The sequence below is a fragment of the Macaca nemestrina genome, chromosome 2, assembly GCF_043159975.1.
Source record: "Macaca nemestrina isolate mMacNem1 chromosome 2, mMacNem.hap1, whole genome shotgun sequence".
Classification (NCBI taxonomy): Eukaryota; Metazoa; Chordata; class Mammalia; order Primates; family Cercopithecidae; genus Macaca; species Macaca nemestrina.
Window position 1 is genome coordinate 82,028,903 of NC_092126.1, and position 14,162 is coordinate 82,043,064.

Sequence of the window (14,162 nt, forward strand, 5' to 3'; positions counted from 1 at the left end):
GACAAAGAAAGACTGAGTAATCTAAGGTTTGTGTTTCTATTTCTTTAGATATTTATCTATCAAGTATCTATTTTTTTAGATATCATGAGCCAGCCAAGGGAAGCCTTCGTAAGGTAAGGGAGAGAGAGGACTAGAAAAGGTTAACTGGCTTCAGCCGTACACTGCTGACTTAGACTGACAGCAATTGCGTTCCTTCTCTTTCTATCTGGTTCTCTCAAACAGTGTTACTGTAGCTAATCTCTCCCCACCCTTCACTAAGGCTAGATGAGGTCTGGAATGACCTTCTGGTTTACCATGCCCTACACTGAACTGGTTGGGTCCCAGGATTGATGACTTCCTGGGGAGATTCCAGGAAGATGGAAGAACTCCACACAAGATCACTCTCCATCTGTGCTCCTACTGTTTAGTCTCAATCACGTGAGCAGAAATTTATATGTCAACAACAGCACTCTAGGATGGCTTATATCCCTTTGGAAACCAGGTCCAGGATTTCCTACATCCCTGTAATTGCAATAATACCACCTCAAACTAGGGAAAAAACAACTTGAGTTCAAAGCCAGGTAACCTGCTCCTACCTGTATCGTACGTTCACATAAGGAGACTCATATTCATCTGAAAAATTGGTTCATGCTCATCTGTGATGAGTTTATACAATTCATTGGTTAGTCAGAGTCTTTCCCTTGGGTGAGGCTTCCAGGAAAACAGGGATTCAGGCCAGTAGTGTTGCGAGACTAACAAGAAATACCTCTTTTTGAGGGCAGCTGGCCTCTGTGCCAGGGTGGAGATTCTATGCTGGCATCACACACCTGCTGAATTCCTACCACAAGAATCTAAACAACGAAAAAAGAAAAAGCAAATCATGCACACCTGTGGCTGCCAACCAGTGAGGTTTCATTGCCATGCCATGCACACCTGGGAAGCCTGTGAGGTCAGCTGCAGTGTCAGAGGAAAACAACACTGTCAGCCAGTTGGTAGGAGGCACAAAGCATCCACCTCCCATGGGTCTGTGACATGAACTGACTGGCCAATAGTCATAGAAAGTATATGCACACACATCTTCTATGAAACGAAAACCCTAAGTGTAGGCATGGCAAGAATAAAAGAGGTTTCAGAGCAGAGGTTGAAACTGTAATCATTATCTGCTGCCCACTGTGCCCCCAGGAGGAAGGAGTCCTCCTGAATCAACTCTTAGGTCTTCTTTTGTTAGCCAAATCCAGATGCTGGGTAACCCAGAGAATAGAAAAAGACTATATTGAATAAATGTCTCTATATGACTGAAAAACTAGAAAGGCAGAGTGCTGAATTATGAGGATAGTGAGAATTTTGAGAGAAGAGAGTCTGAAAGCAGCACCTGCTGGATGTGCGAGATACTGAAAGACTAAGAAAGTGAATTGCAGAGATATACAGGGAGAGTGAATTTAAGTTTTGCAGAATATTAGACATGGAATTCCCCTGTGATGTTTCTGGAAGATAGGTGATTTGTTTTTTAATGTTTTTGTGGGGATGGGCAGAAGCTGATCGGCCTTAAACAAAATTTTTTGTAGTTACTGCCAAGGTGTGACTATAAGGCACCCGGATTTATATGCTTACCTAAAGAAAGCATCAGGTATCAAGTACAGTACTGGTAGATTCCAAAATGGTGAATATTAAAAGCAAGAAGGCATGTGTATTTGCCTGTGTGTCATAGGGGATGGTATACAAGATTGTGCAGTGTGGGTTCTGGATACATTGTTTCTGTATCAGGTGACATTCTATGGCTGACTTCCTAGGATTAGATTGAGAAGTACAAACAAATTATTTTCTGTATCTTCAGCAGCACTCTACTGGTGGAATAAAATCTGGTCTGAAAGCTGCTGGAATAAATGTTCACCAGTGTGATGGGGCTGGATCTGCAAGTAGTCTATTGGCAGTGGGTGGCATGAACAACAATAATACAATTAATTTTCAATTGTTCCTGAAGCTGTTTGTCTGGTTCCTGGGCATGCATTTCCCTCTGAGAAGATATCTCTGAGATCTCCTTAGGTCATGTGGATCCAGCTCACACTATGCCGTGGAGCACCTCAGTGAGATAAGCTATTTCTGTGTAATGTTTGCTTTACCATCCATCAGTGCAAGCAAGTATCTTTTTTAAACAAAGGTACTGTCAAATTTCTTGTGCTTTATGAGCATCTTTTATGGAATATCAACTATAAAGACGGAGCTTTTGGTATCTATTTGCACACGTCTTTTTATATTATTATTTGTCCTAATGATAGTCGACCAATTCTTGCCCTTTGTGATTTTTTAGCTTGATAATTCTACTAATTAACAATTAATTACTAATTAATCTTAAAAAGCACACAATATTTTACCAATCTTCAGTTTCGGTTACATCATGAAAGACCAAAAGAGGTTCTAGGGCAAAAGTGAGCATAGTATTTATTTACTGAATTTGCCTATAGCTGAAATAATTCATTTTAAAAATCACTACCTTGGACAGAATTATGTATAAAGAGAAGCATTTTATCAAAATGATTGTATGATTCTATCAATGTAAATAAACTTTGAGATGTTAAGATACTATGTTAATAAAAATTTTTATTTATCATTCAAATGGAATAGTGTACAGTTACAGTTCCCCTCCTACTCCCCATTTTTTCATACTACCTACTCATCACTATTGGAACAAATGCTTTTCATGTTGCTACCTTCATTTGATGAACGAACTAGGGAGCAAAGAAGCGAACCAACTCCTATCCTTCTGAGATAGATTTGAATTGGTTACTTCCTATTACTTCTCACTGCTTCTTAATTTATCTTCAAGGAAAATGCATAGAGAATAGAATATTCTGATGCAGTGGTCTCAATTAAGTATTCTGGAATATTAAGCATTATAAAGAATCTCTGTCCCTGGAAGTGCCAAATCCTAGACAACTGTCAAAACTATTAAAAGAGGCTCTTTCCTGAATATTTTTTGTGAGTTTTACTATTGACTTAGTGGCTAAAGAGGGAAGCAATAATCATGCAAGTATGGGGGTTAATAATAAGAAAGAAACTCATGAGGGTTTATTTTGTGATAAACAATTTATATGAGGTTTCCTAACCAGAAGAAGAATCACCTAACATTCCTTGGAAAAACGATTAATTCACATTCAAATTCTGGTTGATCACCAAGGCAGACAAGGCAAAACAGAAGATACCCCATACTTGAGGAATTCTTCTTAAATTTGGACATCAGACTTTCTCACATCACCAACTACTCTTTGGAAGTATTAGAGGTTGCCCAAACAGCAATAAGAGGAATAGACATGCTGGACTTCATTGATACCTTTCGTAGAAGAAAGAATAAGGCAAGCAAGCCTCATGGTATTGACAGAGCATATGTGAATGTAGGAAAGGGGACAGCTGACCTTTCCATAAGAAAGAAGGTCCCTCTTGAGCCCAGGTCAAAACCAGAGATAGTCCATGGTGCTTCTGGAGGGTAAATGTCTATAAACTTGATTGCAGGGTTTGTTTTTTTTTTTTTTTTTTTTTTTTTTTTTGAGACAGGGTCTTGCTTTGTTGCCCAGGCTGGAATGCATTAGGATGAATACAGCTCACTGCATCCTTGACCTCCTGGGTTCAAACAATCTTTCTACCTCAGTCTCCCAAGTAGCTGGGACTACACGTGTGTGTCACCATGCCAGGCTAATTTTTAATTTTTTTTTTTAAGATGGGGTCTCACTATATTGCCCAGGCTGGTCTCAAACTCCTGGGCTCAATTGATTCTCTCACCTCAGCCACCCAAAGTGCTGGAATTACAGGCATGAGCCACCTCACCCAGCCCTTTTTTTATTTCATTATATTCTAAGAGAATCTGTAATGTTTCCGTGGGTATTAAGGACATTCAAACTCAGGGTCCCATTAACTAGTCCTCACTTCTCTTGGCATTTTCTCTGTTTTTAATTCCTCACAAGATAAAATTGAATATCCAAACTATATTTACTATTTTAAAAACAATATTGCAAAGACTTAAATACTTTGTAATGTGGGCTTTTATAGTAATACACATTTATGATTATACTACATTTCTCTTTCTTAACTATACATCAAAGACAACCTTTTTGATAGCTGGTAGTCTTCCTCTTCATTTTAGAACCATTTAGACTTCACTTCTTAGCTATCTAGTGTTAAGAGTATGCAACTTGTCAAGTGTGCTTGCTTTCTCATAAATAAATTAAACTTTTTCCCTAAAATAAATGCAAACCAGTCAAAATTCATTTTGTGCCCAAGCTGACCTAAAGGGACCTAGGGGAGAAATATTGTTATTCAAAGACATCTAGTGCAACTGGCATAAAAACATACACATAGACTGATGGAACAGAATAGAAAGCCGAGAAACAAAGCCACACATATACAGCCAACAGATCTTCAAGAAAGGTGCCAACAACACATAATGGGGAAAGGATAGTCTCTTCAATAAATGATGCTGAGAAAACTGAATATCTAACTCCAAAAAATAAAATTTGATCCTTACTTATCACACACCATACAAAAAACTCAACTCAAAATGGACTAAAGACTTAAACCTACAACATGAAATCATAAAACTTATAGAGGAAAATACAGGAGAAAAACTCCATGACTTAGTCTTCGCAATAATACTTTTTAATATGACCCCAAAAGCATAGGCAATTAAAGCAAAAATAAACATGTGGGACTACATCCAACTAAAAAGTTTCTGCAAAGTAAAGGAAACAATCAACAAAAGCAAAGAAAACCTATGGAATGTGAGAAAATATTTGCAAACCATCTGTCTGGCAAGGGGCCAATATACAAAAATGTATAAGGAACTCATACAACTCAATAGCAAAAAACATTAATAATAAAATAACTCAATTTAAATATGAGCAAAGGACCTGAATAAATGTTTTTTCAAAGAAGACATATAATAGCCAACAAGTATATCAAATAATACTGAATATCACTAATCATCATGGAAATGCAAATCAAAAAACCACAATGAGATATAACCTCTCAACTGTTAGAATGACTGTTATTGGCAAGGATGTGGAGAAAAGGGGCTCTTCATATACAGTTGGTAGGAATTTAAACTGGAATAGGCATTAGGGAACACACTATAGAGAGTCCTCAAAAAATTAAAAATACAACTCCCTTGTGATCCAGCAATCACACTTCTGGGTCTATTTCCAAAGTAAATAAAATAACCATCTCGAAGAGACATCTGCACTCACATAGTCATTGATTGCAACATTATCAACAGTAGCCAAAATATAGAAAAAACCTAAGTGCGATGGACGAATGATTTTAAAATGTGGTACATACACAATGAAATACTATTCAGCTTTTGAAAAGAAGAAAACTCTGCCACTTGGGACAATGTGAACAAACCTGGAGGATATTATGCTAAGTGAAATAAGTCAAACACAAAAAGACAAATACTGCATGATTGTACTTATATGTGGAATCTAAAGTAAAAAATGATAGAAACAGAGAGTAGAATGGTTGTTCTCAAGAACTAGGAAGTAGAGGAAATGGGGAAATGTTGGTTAAAAGGTACAAACTGGCACTTGTAAGATGAATAAATTCTGGAGACCTAATATACAGCATTATGTCTATAGTTAATAATAATGTATTGTATACCTGAAAATTGCATAAGGGAGTAGATCTTAAGTATTTTCACTACACACACACACAGACACACAGACACACACACACACCACACACAAAGGTAACTACATGAGGTGATGGGTATCTTAATTAGCTTGATTGTAGTAGTCATTTTACAATGTATATGCATATCAAAACATCATGTTGTACACCTTGAATGTATACAATTATTATTTGCCAATTATACCTCAATAAAGCCAAAAAATAAAAAATAAAACAAACACAAGAAATCCGTTGCATATCTCTAAAATCTCAAATTATTTCATTCTTCTTCATTATCAAGCATACATTATTTGTCAGCCTCCTGATGCTGACCACAGTTGTTAGGTATCTTAAAAGTGCAATGTTGTTGTTGTTGCCATTTTAATGAATATTCATGTCTTAGTTAACATAGATTGCATGTTTCAATATGTAAGGTGTCACTGAAGAATCTAAAACAAACTTAAAAGTGTGAGAACTATATATTTTTAAAATGACTCAAGGAAGCACATCTTCATTGTAATATCGCATTTTAGGATTACATTGTTGGAACATAATGTATTGCGCAAGCATTGCTTCAAAATTAGTTAATGAATTTCTGACTCCAGTATAATCTGTTTCCACTATTCCTTTCCACCTATTTAACAGAACATAAGAGATATGCACTCTTTACTCACGTCATTATGTTCTATGCGTAAATGTATGTATCTTTGAAAGAAGAAAAGCTAAGTTCACAGCCAGTATTTTAACTGATTAAACTAATTTGGAGCAATGCTGGGTGAGATTAACACAACCCTGGGTCTGGCATATGATAGGTGCATCATCAACGGACTTATACTTGCAGCGTTTTGTAATGTCCAATGATAATAAAGATAGGCAAAGAAAATGTGCTGCAAGGCAATATTTTAAAGAAGCAAAACTTTTTACTTTTTTCAATGGCCTATCTCAGAGTATTACAAACTAAGCCACCTAAATTGTTCTTTGGCGTAAAAAAAGAAGTTTGTGATCTCTCCTGAATCCTCCTTTTCATTGTTAATTAGGAAATGGTGAGTGCTTCCATTTCAAACAAACCCAGAGTCAAATAATTAGACCATCCAGGGATAACTGAACTTCTAGGAAACAAGAAATTGGAAAAAGAGCAATAACTTATAAAAATCAATCAATAAAATATAATAATTGGCCTTTGCCCTATCTAATAACCCTATGCTAGGTCTGCATTTTAGCCAAACTGCTGCAGCTGTCGTCTTGTTAACATTTATTGGGTTCTTCTACCAGTTCAGTGCTAAGTTCCTAACACACAATGTTACATTTTACCCTTATAACAGCTCTAATTGGTTAGATACAATTATTATTCCTACGTGACATGTAAATAAACTGAGGGGCAGATAATTAATTAAAATTTTCCTAATCACTCAAGCCCACAGGACACCTGAGGAGGACTTGAGTCCAGGAAGTCTCACTCCAGGAGAAGCCTGTTTCTCACTGCTCCGCATGCAGTTACGATGTTATTACATTGTGGCCACTGCTGAAGGAAACATGACAAAAACCTCATCTTAAACTGACAGAACTCTAAAAAATTATTTTCCACTCAGTAATTCTAAATCAATCAGTAACTCTAAAGTTCATAACCTGAGAAAAAGCTTTCTATCACTAATTATTTTCAAGTCCTTTAGACAAGCACATTCCAAGTCTTTAAAGATCTTTTTGTTGGAGAGAAGTCACATGCATTGTGAGGTGGCAGTTGCTGCCAAACGCTAATATTATTTTTAAAGTTTCTCTTGGTTGGATAAATACTGGTTTGAGAGAAAATCATACAAATGATGTTTCTGGTATCTATAGCTTATTTTTACCAGACCATATATTTTGGTCTATAAATTATGTTTTCAAAAGCATCTTATTTCTCTAACATATGAACAAAGGATTTTCCAAAGTACCTTACTTGGGAAATATATTCAATTTTTTAAATTATTTAAATAAAGTTCAGAAAAACGGCCCCTATTTATAATGTTATCTTTGATCTTTCTCTTTTAAAAATTTTCTTTGAAGAGACTTCCACATTTCTCGACTCAATTCTGATTATATAACAGCTAATGACATGGGGCAGTTTTTCCTTAAGTTTTTATTTTTAATTTTTGTAGGTACATAGTAGGCATATATATTCATGAGCTATTTTGATAGAGGCATGCTATGCATCATGCCTCTATCACATCATGGAAATGGGGTATCATGAGGCAGTTATTATTGACTCATTGACCAAATAAAAAGCAGAGACCAATCAATCGGAGTAGTTTCCCTAGAATCACACAGTTAGTGACACTAGCAAGACTAGATTACACATGTCTAAATTCCAGATTCTAGATTTTTCCATGGACCACCTCAGCTCTCATTCCTTGCCTCCACTTTCAGAGTCACATAATCCTATATTGATCCATCCACTCTTTCATTTATCCATTTATTCACTCATTTATCTACTGAACAATTATTTGTTGAATGTCTGTGTTATAGACTGAATGCGTGTGTCCTCCTAAAATTCATATGTTGAAGCCCTAACCCCCATTAGGACTATATTTGGAAATAGGGCCATTAAGATGTAATTGGCCGGGCGTGGTGGCTCACACCTGTAATCCCAGAACTTTGGGAGGCCAAGGCGGGTGGATCATGAGGTCAGGAGATCGAGACCATCCTGGCTAACACAGTGAAACTCCATCTCTACTAAAAATGCAAAAAATTAGCCGGGCGTGGTGACAGGCACTTGTAGTCCCAGCTACTCCGGAGGCTGAGGCAGGAGAATGGCGTGAACCCGGGAGGCGGAGCTTGCAGTGAGCCACGATCAGGCCACTGCACTCCAGCCTGGGCGACAGAGCGAGACTCCATCTCAAAAAAAAAAAAAAAGAAAAAAAAAGATGTAATTAAGGTTAAATAAGGTCACAAGAGTGAGTCTCCAATCCAATAGGATTAGTGTCCTTATATTAATAAGGAGAGATAGCAGAGAGCTTATTTTCTCTCTCTCTCTCCACTGCCCCAACCCTCTTTCTGCTTATGCACACCAAAGGAAGGCTATATGAGGGTGCAATGAGAAGACAGCTGTCTGCAAGCATAGAGGAGAGCCCTCACCAGAAACCAAAGCAGGTGGAATTTTGATCTTGAACTTCTAGCCTCCAGAATTGTGTGAATATAAATTTCTATTGTTTAAGCCACCCAGTTTATGGTATTTTGTTATGGTAGCCCAAGCTGACTAATACAGCCTGCTTATTTCATTCAATGGTACTATTTTCAGAACAGTGCCAGAGGGATTAAAAATATATATATGGAACACAATCAAGACATTGCACTAGGAGAATATACCTGTGCAAGCTCTTAAGAACTCTTGCTTTGTTAGGGAAGCTAGGTAAATAATCTGGATACTACATAATGTTTTAGTGTTTTTAGCCCAAGAAGTTCACCCCAGAAGCCTGCTTTCTACCGCTCTGCTTGCAGTTCCCATGTTGTCTCATAATGGCCATCTTTAGAAGAAAACATAAGAAAACCCTCATCTTTAGTAAGTGGATCCACCTTTCTTGGTGGGACAAAATTTAGGTAGTAATTAATTGTGATTAGAAAGAAAGTGGGGCTGGGCATGGTGGCTCACACTTTTAATCCCAGCACTTTGGGGAGGCCAAGGTAGGAGGATCACTTGAGGAAGGAGTTTGAGACCATCCTGGGCAACATAGTGAGGCCCCATCTCTACAAACGATGTTTTTTTTTTTTTTAAGTAGTGAGTCATGGTGGTACACATCGGTAGTCCTAGCTACTTGGGAGTCTGAGGCCGAAAAATGGCTTTAGCCCAGCAATGAGCTTTGATCACACCACCAAACTACTCCAGCCTGTGTGACGTAGACAAAGGGAGACCCTGTCTCTAAAGAAAAGAAGAGGATGAAAGAAAGATCATAGATGATATCATGGAAGAAGCAAACTTGAGGAATGCATACAAACTTGCTAAGGATGGGGAGGAAAACAGTTTCCCAGGTAGAAAGAACAGTGGGTATACAGCTAAAGCAGGGTTTAGAGGGAAATTTGTAACACTAAATGCCCACAGGAGAAAGTGGGAAAGATCTAAAATCGACACCTTAACATCACAATTAAAAGAACTAGAGAAGCAAGAGCAAACTAATTCAAAAGCTAGCAGAAGACAAGAAATAATCTAAGATCAGAGCAGAACTAAAGGAGATAGAAACATGAAAAATCCTTCGGAAAAAAACCAATGAATCCAGGAGCTGTTTTTTTTTTTTAATTGACAAAATAGATAGATCACTAGCCAGAATAATAAAGAAGAAAAGAGAGGAGAATCAAGTAGACACAATAAAAAATGATAAAGGGCATATCACACTAATCCCACAGAAATACAAACTACCATCAGAGATACTATAAACACCTCCACTGGAATAAACTAGAAAATCTACAAGAAATGAATAAATTCCTGGACACATACACCCTCCAAAGACTAAACCAGGAAGAAGTCAAATCCCTGAATCCACCAATAACAAGTTCTGAAATTGAGGCAGTAATTAATAGTCTATCAACCAAAAAAAGCCTAGGACCAGACAGATTCACAGCTGAATTCTACCAGAGATACAAAGAGGAGCTGGTACCAATACTTATGAAATTATTCCAAACAATGGAAAAAGATGGACTCCTCCCTAACTCTTTTTATAAGGCCAGCATCATCCTCATACCAAAACCTGGCAGAGACACAACTAAAAAAGAAAATTTCAGGCCATTATCCTTGATGAACGTCAATGCGAAAATCCTCAATGAAATACTGGCAAACCGAATCCAGCAGCATATCAAAAAGTTTATCCACTATGATCAAGTCGGCTTCATCCCTGGGATGCAAGGCTGGATCAACATATGCAAATCAATAAACATAATCCATCACATAAGCAGAACCAATGACAAAAACCACAGGATTATCTCAATAGATGCAGAAAAGGCCTTCAATAAAATTCAACACCCCTTCATGATAAAAACTCTCAATAAACTAAGTATTGATGGAACGTATCTCAAAATAATAAGAGCTATTTATGACAAACCCACAGCCAATATCATACTGAATGGACAAAAGCCGGAAGCATTCCCTTGAAAACTGGCACAAGACAAGGATGCCCTCTCTCACCACTCCTATTCAACATAGTATTGGAGTTCTGGCCAGGGCAATCAGGCAAGAGAAAGAAAGAGTATACAAATAGGAAGAGAGGAAGTTGAATGGTCTCTGTTTGCAGATAACATGATTATATATTTAGAAAATTCCATCGTCTCAGCCCAAAAACTCCTCAAGGTGAAAAGCAACTTCATCAAAGTCTCAGGATACAACATCAATGTGCAAAAATTACAAACATTCCTATACAACAATAATAGAAAAACAGAGAGCCAAATCGTGAGTGAACTCCCGTTCACAATTGCTACAAAAAGAATAAAATATCTAGAAATACTACTTGCAAGGGATGTGAAGGACCTCTTCAAGGAGAACTACAAACCACTGCTTAAGAAAATAAGAGAGGACACAAGCAAATGGAAAAATATGCCATGCTTATGAATAGGAAGAATCAATATCATGAAATTGGCCATACTGCTCAAAGTAATTTATAGAGAGAGAAAGAGAGAAAGACAGAGAAAAAGAGAGAAGGAGGGAAGGAAGGAAAGAAGGAAGGAAGGAAAGAAGGCAGGCAGGAAGGAAGGAAGGCAGGAAGGAAGGAAGGAAGGAAGGAGAGAAAGAAAGAAAGAGAGAGAAAGAGAAAGAGAGAAAGAAAAAGAAAGAGAAAGAGAGAAAGAAAAAGAAAGAGAGAAAGAAAAAGAAAGAGAAAGAAAGAAAGAAGGAGAGAAAGAAAGAAAGAGAGAGAAAGAGAAAGAGAGAAAGAAAAAGAGAAAGAGAGAAAGAAAAAGAAAGAGAGAAAGAAAAAGAAAGAGAAAGAAAGAAAGAAAAGAAAGAAAGAAAGAAAGAAAGAAAGAAAGAAAGAAAGAAAGAAAGAAAGAAAGAAAGAAAGAAAAAGAAAGGAAGGAAGGAAGGAAGGAAGGAAGGAAGGAAGGAAGGAAGGAAGGAAGGAAGGAGGAAGGAAGGAAGGAAGGAAGGAAGGAAGGAAGGAAGGAAGGAAGGAAGGAAGGAAGGAAGGAAGGAAGGAAGGAAGGAAAGAAAGAAAGAGTATAAAGTTCGGGGACTTAATACAATACAGAAACCATAAATTAGACATGGTCGATGTAGGAGAGAAATGTGTCAAAATGACACATTTTTTTGGACTGAACAACTAGACAGATGGCAATGGAATTTATTAAAACAGGAAATGTATAAGAAGGGGAGCTATGCAGAAAGAAAAGAGCAAGGGTCCTACTAGAGACAGCAATGATTTGTTCAGTTATGATAGGCTGAGTTTCCATTGGGGGAACATTTAATGCAGAATCTGATGCACAGTAGTCCCTCAACAATTGTTTGCTGAACATGGATTTTCTCTGTTTGTATTAATTTGTGAGGATGCCTAAGAGGTTTCTTTTCTCCTTCATCATTTTTTTCAAAAATAAAGGCATATGAAAAGGAGAGGTCACACCAGTTAATCACAATTATCTCTAACTAAATAAGAGGAAAACCAGCTAGAGTTGAGAAAAAGATGACATGCAGACAATTAAAAGTCATCCTGCAGGGGTTGGGTGAGATGCCTTTGAGAAAGTGCCCTTGCTAATCATGATTGGGTTTTGTATTAACTAGGTAAGATTAAAAGAAAAAAAAAAAAAACCTAAGAAGAATCAAGAATCAAGAACTCAACTGCTCCTCTGTGGAAAACAAGTTTGCCAAAATTACGAACAGTCATTTCTTTGGTTTTTTTCATAATACCTAAAGAGCAGACAAGCCACATTCTCAAAAGGAAGAGTAATTGTTAAAATGATGGGAAAAACTACTGAATTAGCCATCAACTGAATTCTTGAAGGAGAAAGAGGAGAAAGGGAATATGTGATCTTTGGCCAAAAAGTCAGGAACTATTTTATAAAGGTGTCTTGAATTCCAAGCAATAAAAAAACTCAGTTTTGACATAATGAAAAGAATGATTTTACATTTCTCAAGATAAATATTTGCCAGTGTATATGTTGAAGACATTTCACTCCAAGGAGAAAAAATAATTATTTTTGAATTTCCTCCAAATGCAGAATTTTCCCCAGGTTCATCCACCAATCCATAGGCATTATGTTTAAAAAGGCACAGTCCTGCATTTACCAAACCTGTAATTGAAAAATGATTTCATTATTAAGCTGTGGTTTATTCCAAGCCTTCTGGATAATCTTGATGAGTATTGCACTTGTTGCTTAACTCTGGAGATTTTGTAATAAAAGTTTAATGAGTTACTTATTATAAGAATGTTTATAGCCATTATTTTAAGGTGAACAATAATGACGTAAAGTTTGTACGCATTTGGTTTAAAACGTATTCAACTCACATATCAGTTAATGCTACAGTGATTTTTAAAAACTCTCTTATCAGTACACGTGTCTAAAGGCAATGCAGCTAAACCTCAGCTTTACTGGGGCTACAGTTAAGAACGAAACTAAAGAAGGATTTCTCACTTGAATCATGTGAAAGCCAGATCCTGGCATTTCAGAATTTGAACAAGAATTGCTTTTATTATGGCATTTTGAACAGATTTCACAAGAGGATACATATAAAGCAAGAGGACAAAAAGTTGAAATTAAGTCCTGAAGGCACTGAATATTCATTTCTATTTAAAAGCTAACCAGATATTCTATTAATGATCATAAATATTAAGGAAACATACCAAAATAAATCTAGTTTATCTGATTTCTGTCTACTGAAATGCCATGAAACCAAAGGTCAATCACATCTCTAAAAAATATCTTACCCCTGCAGAAACTGTCTACAAGTTTTTCAGATAGAGACAAGATTTTCCAGAAATTATGATGTTATGAGTCAAGCACAAAAGTTTTCCAACTACAGAAATAAATGGAAAGTATATATATCTACTGAATCTGTATAAAACTTACACTCAGAAGAATAACATAGTTACCTTTATTGAAATAAATTTAATTTAGAATCTTAAATCAGACTATAACTTCTAATTCTTAGATGTTGCCAAATGGATTTTATGGAAAATATGGCTGAAACAAGGGACTAATTTTCATAACCATTTTGTGTGCTGTTTTGATGCACGAATTACTCATTAAATCATTTGAATATAAAGAACCATAACATAATTCAGTGATGAGTACAGTGCTGGCATTCTGAAAGCATGTATAATTAAAGCAGGGTTATCAAAAGAGAGGCAAAATGTATTAGAAGAACATACCACAAAATGAAAATAAAACCAGATTAACTTATAGCCACAAAATAGAGAAAACAAATGTTTTCCTCCAATCCTCCAACTCCCCACCCCAAAAAAGATAAAATGCAATAAACATGCCATATGATTACGCTTGTTTGCTAATGCCACATGCTACATATGAGCATAGCCAATGTTTCCAAACATTAACTATAAAATCGTATCTTCTTCCTTTAGTAT

The 14,162-nt window shown here is 36.5% G+C and overlaps 1 protein-coding gene across 7 annotated transcripts in view; it reads right to left on the bottom strand.

Annotated features, from left to right (window-relative positions):
- Positions 1 to 14,162, bottom strand: part of LOC105466009 (MDS1 and EVI1 complex locus) — a 591,474-nt gene that overhangs the window by 282,244 nt on the left and 295,068 nt on the right. The gene's annotated exons all lie outside the window — the stretch shown is intronic.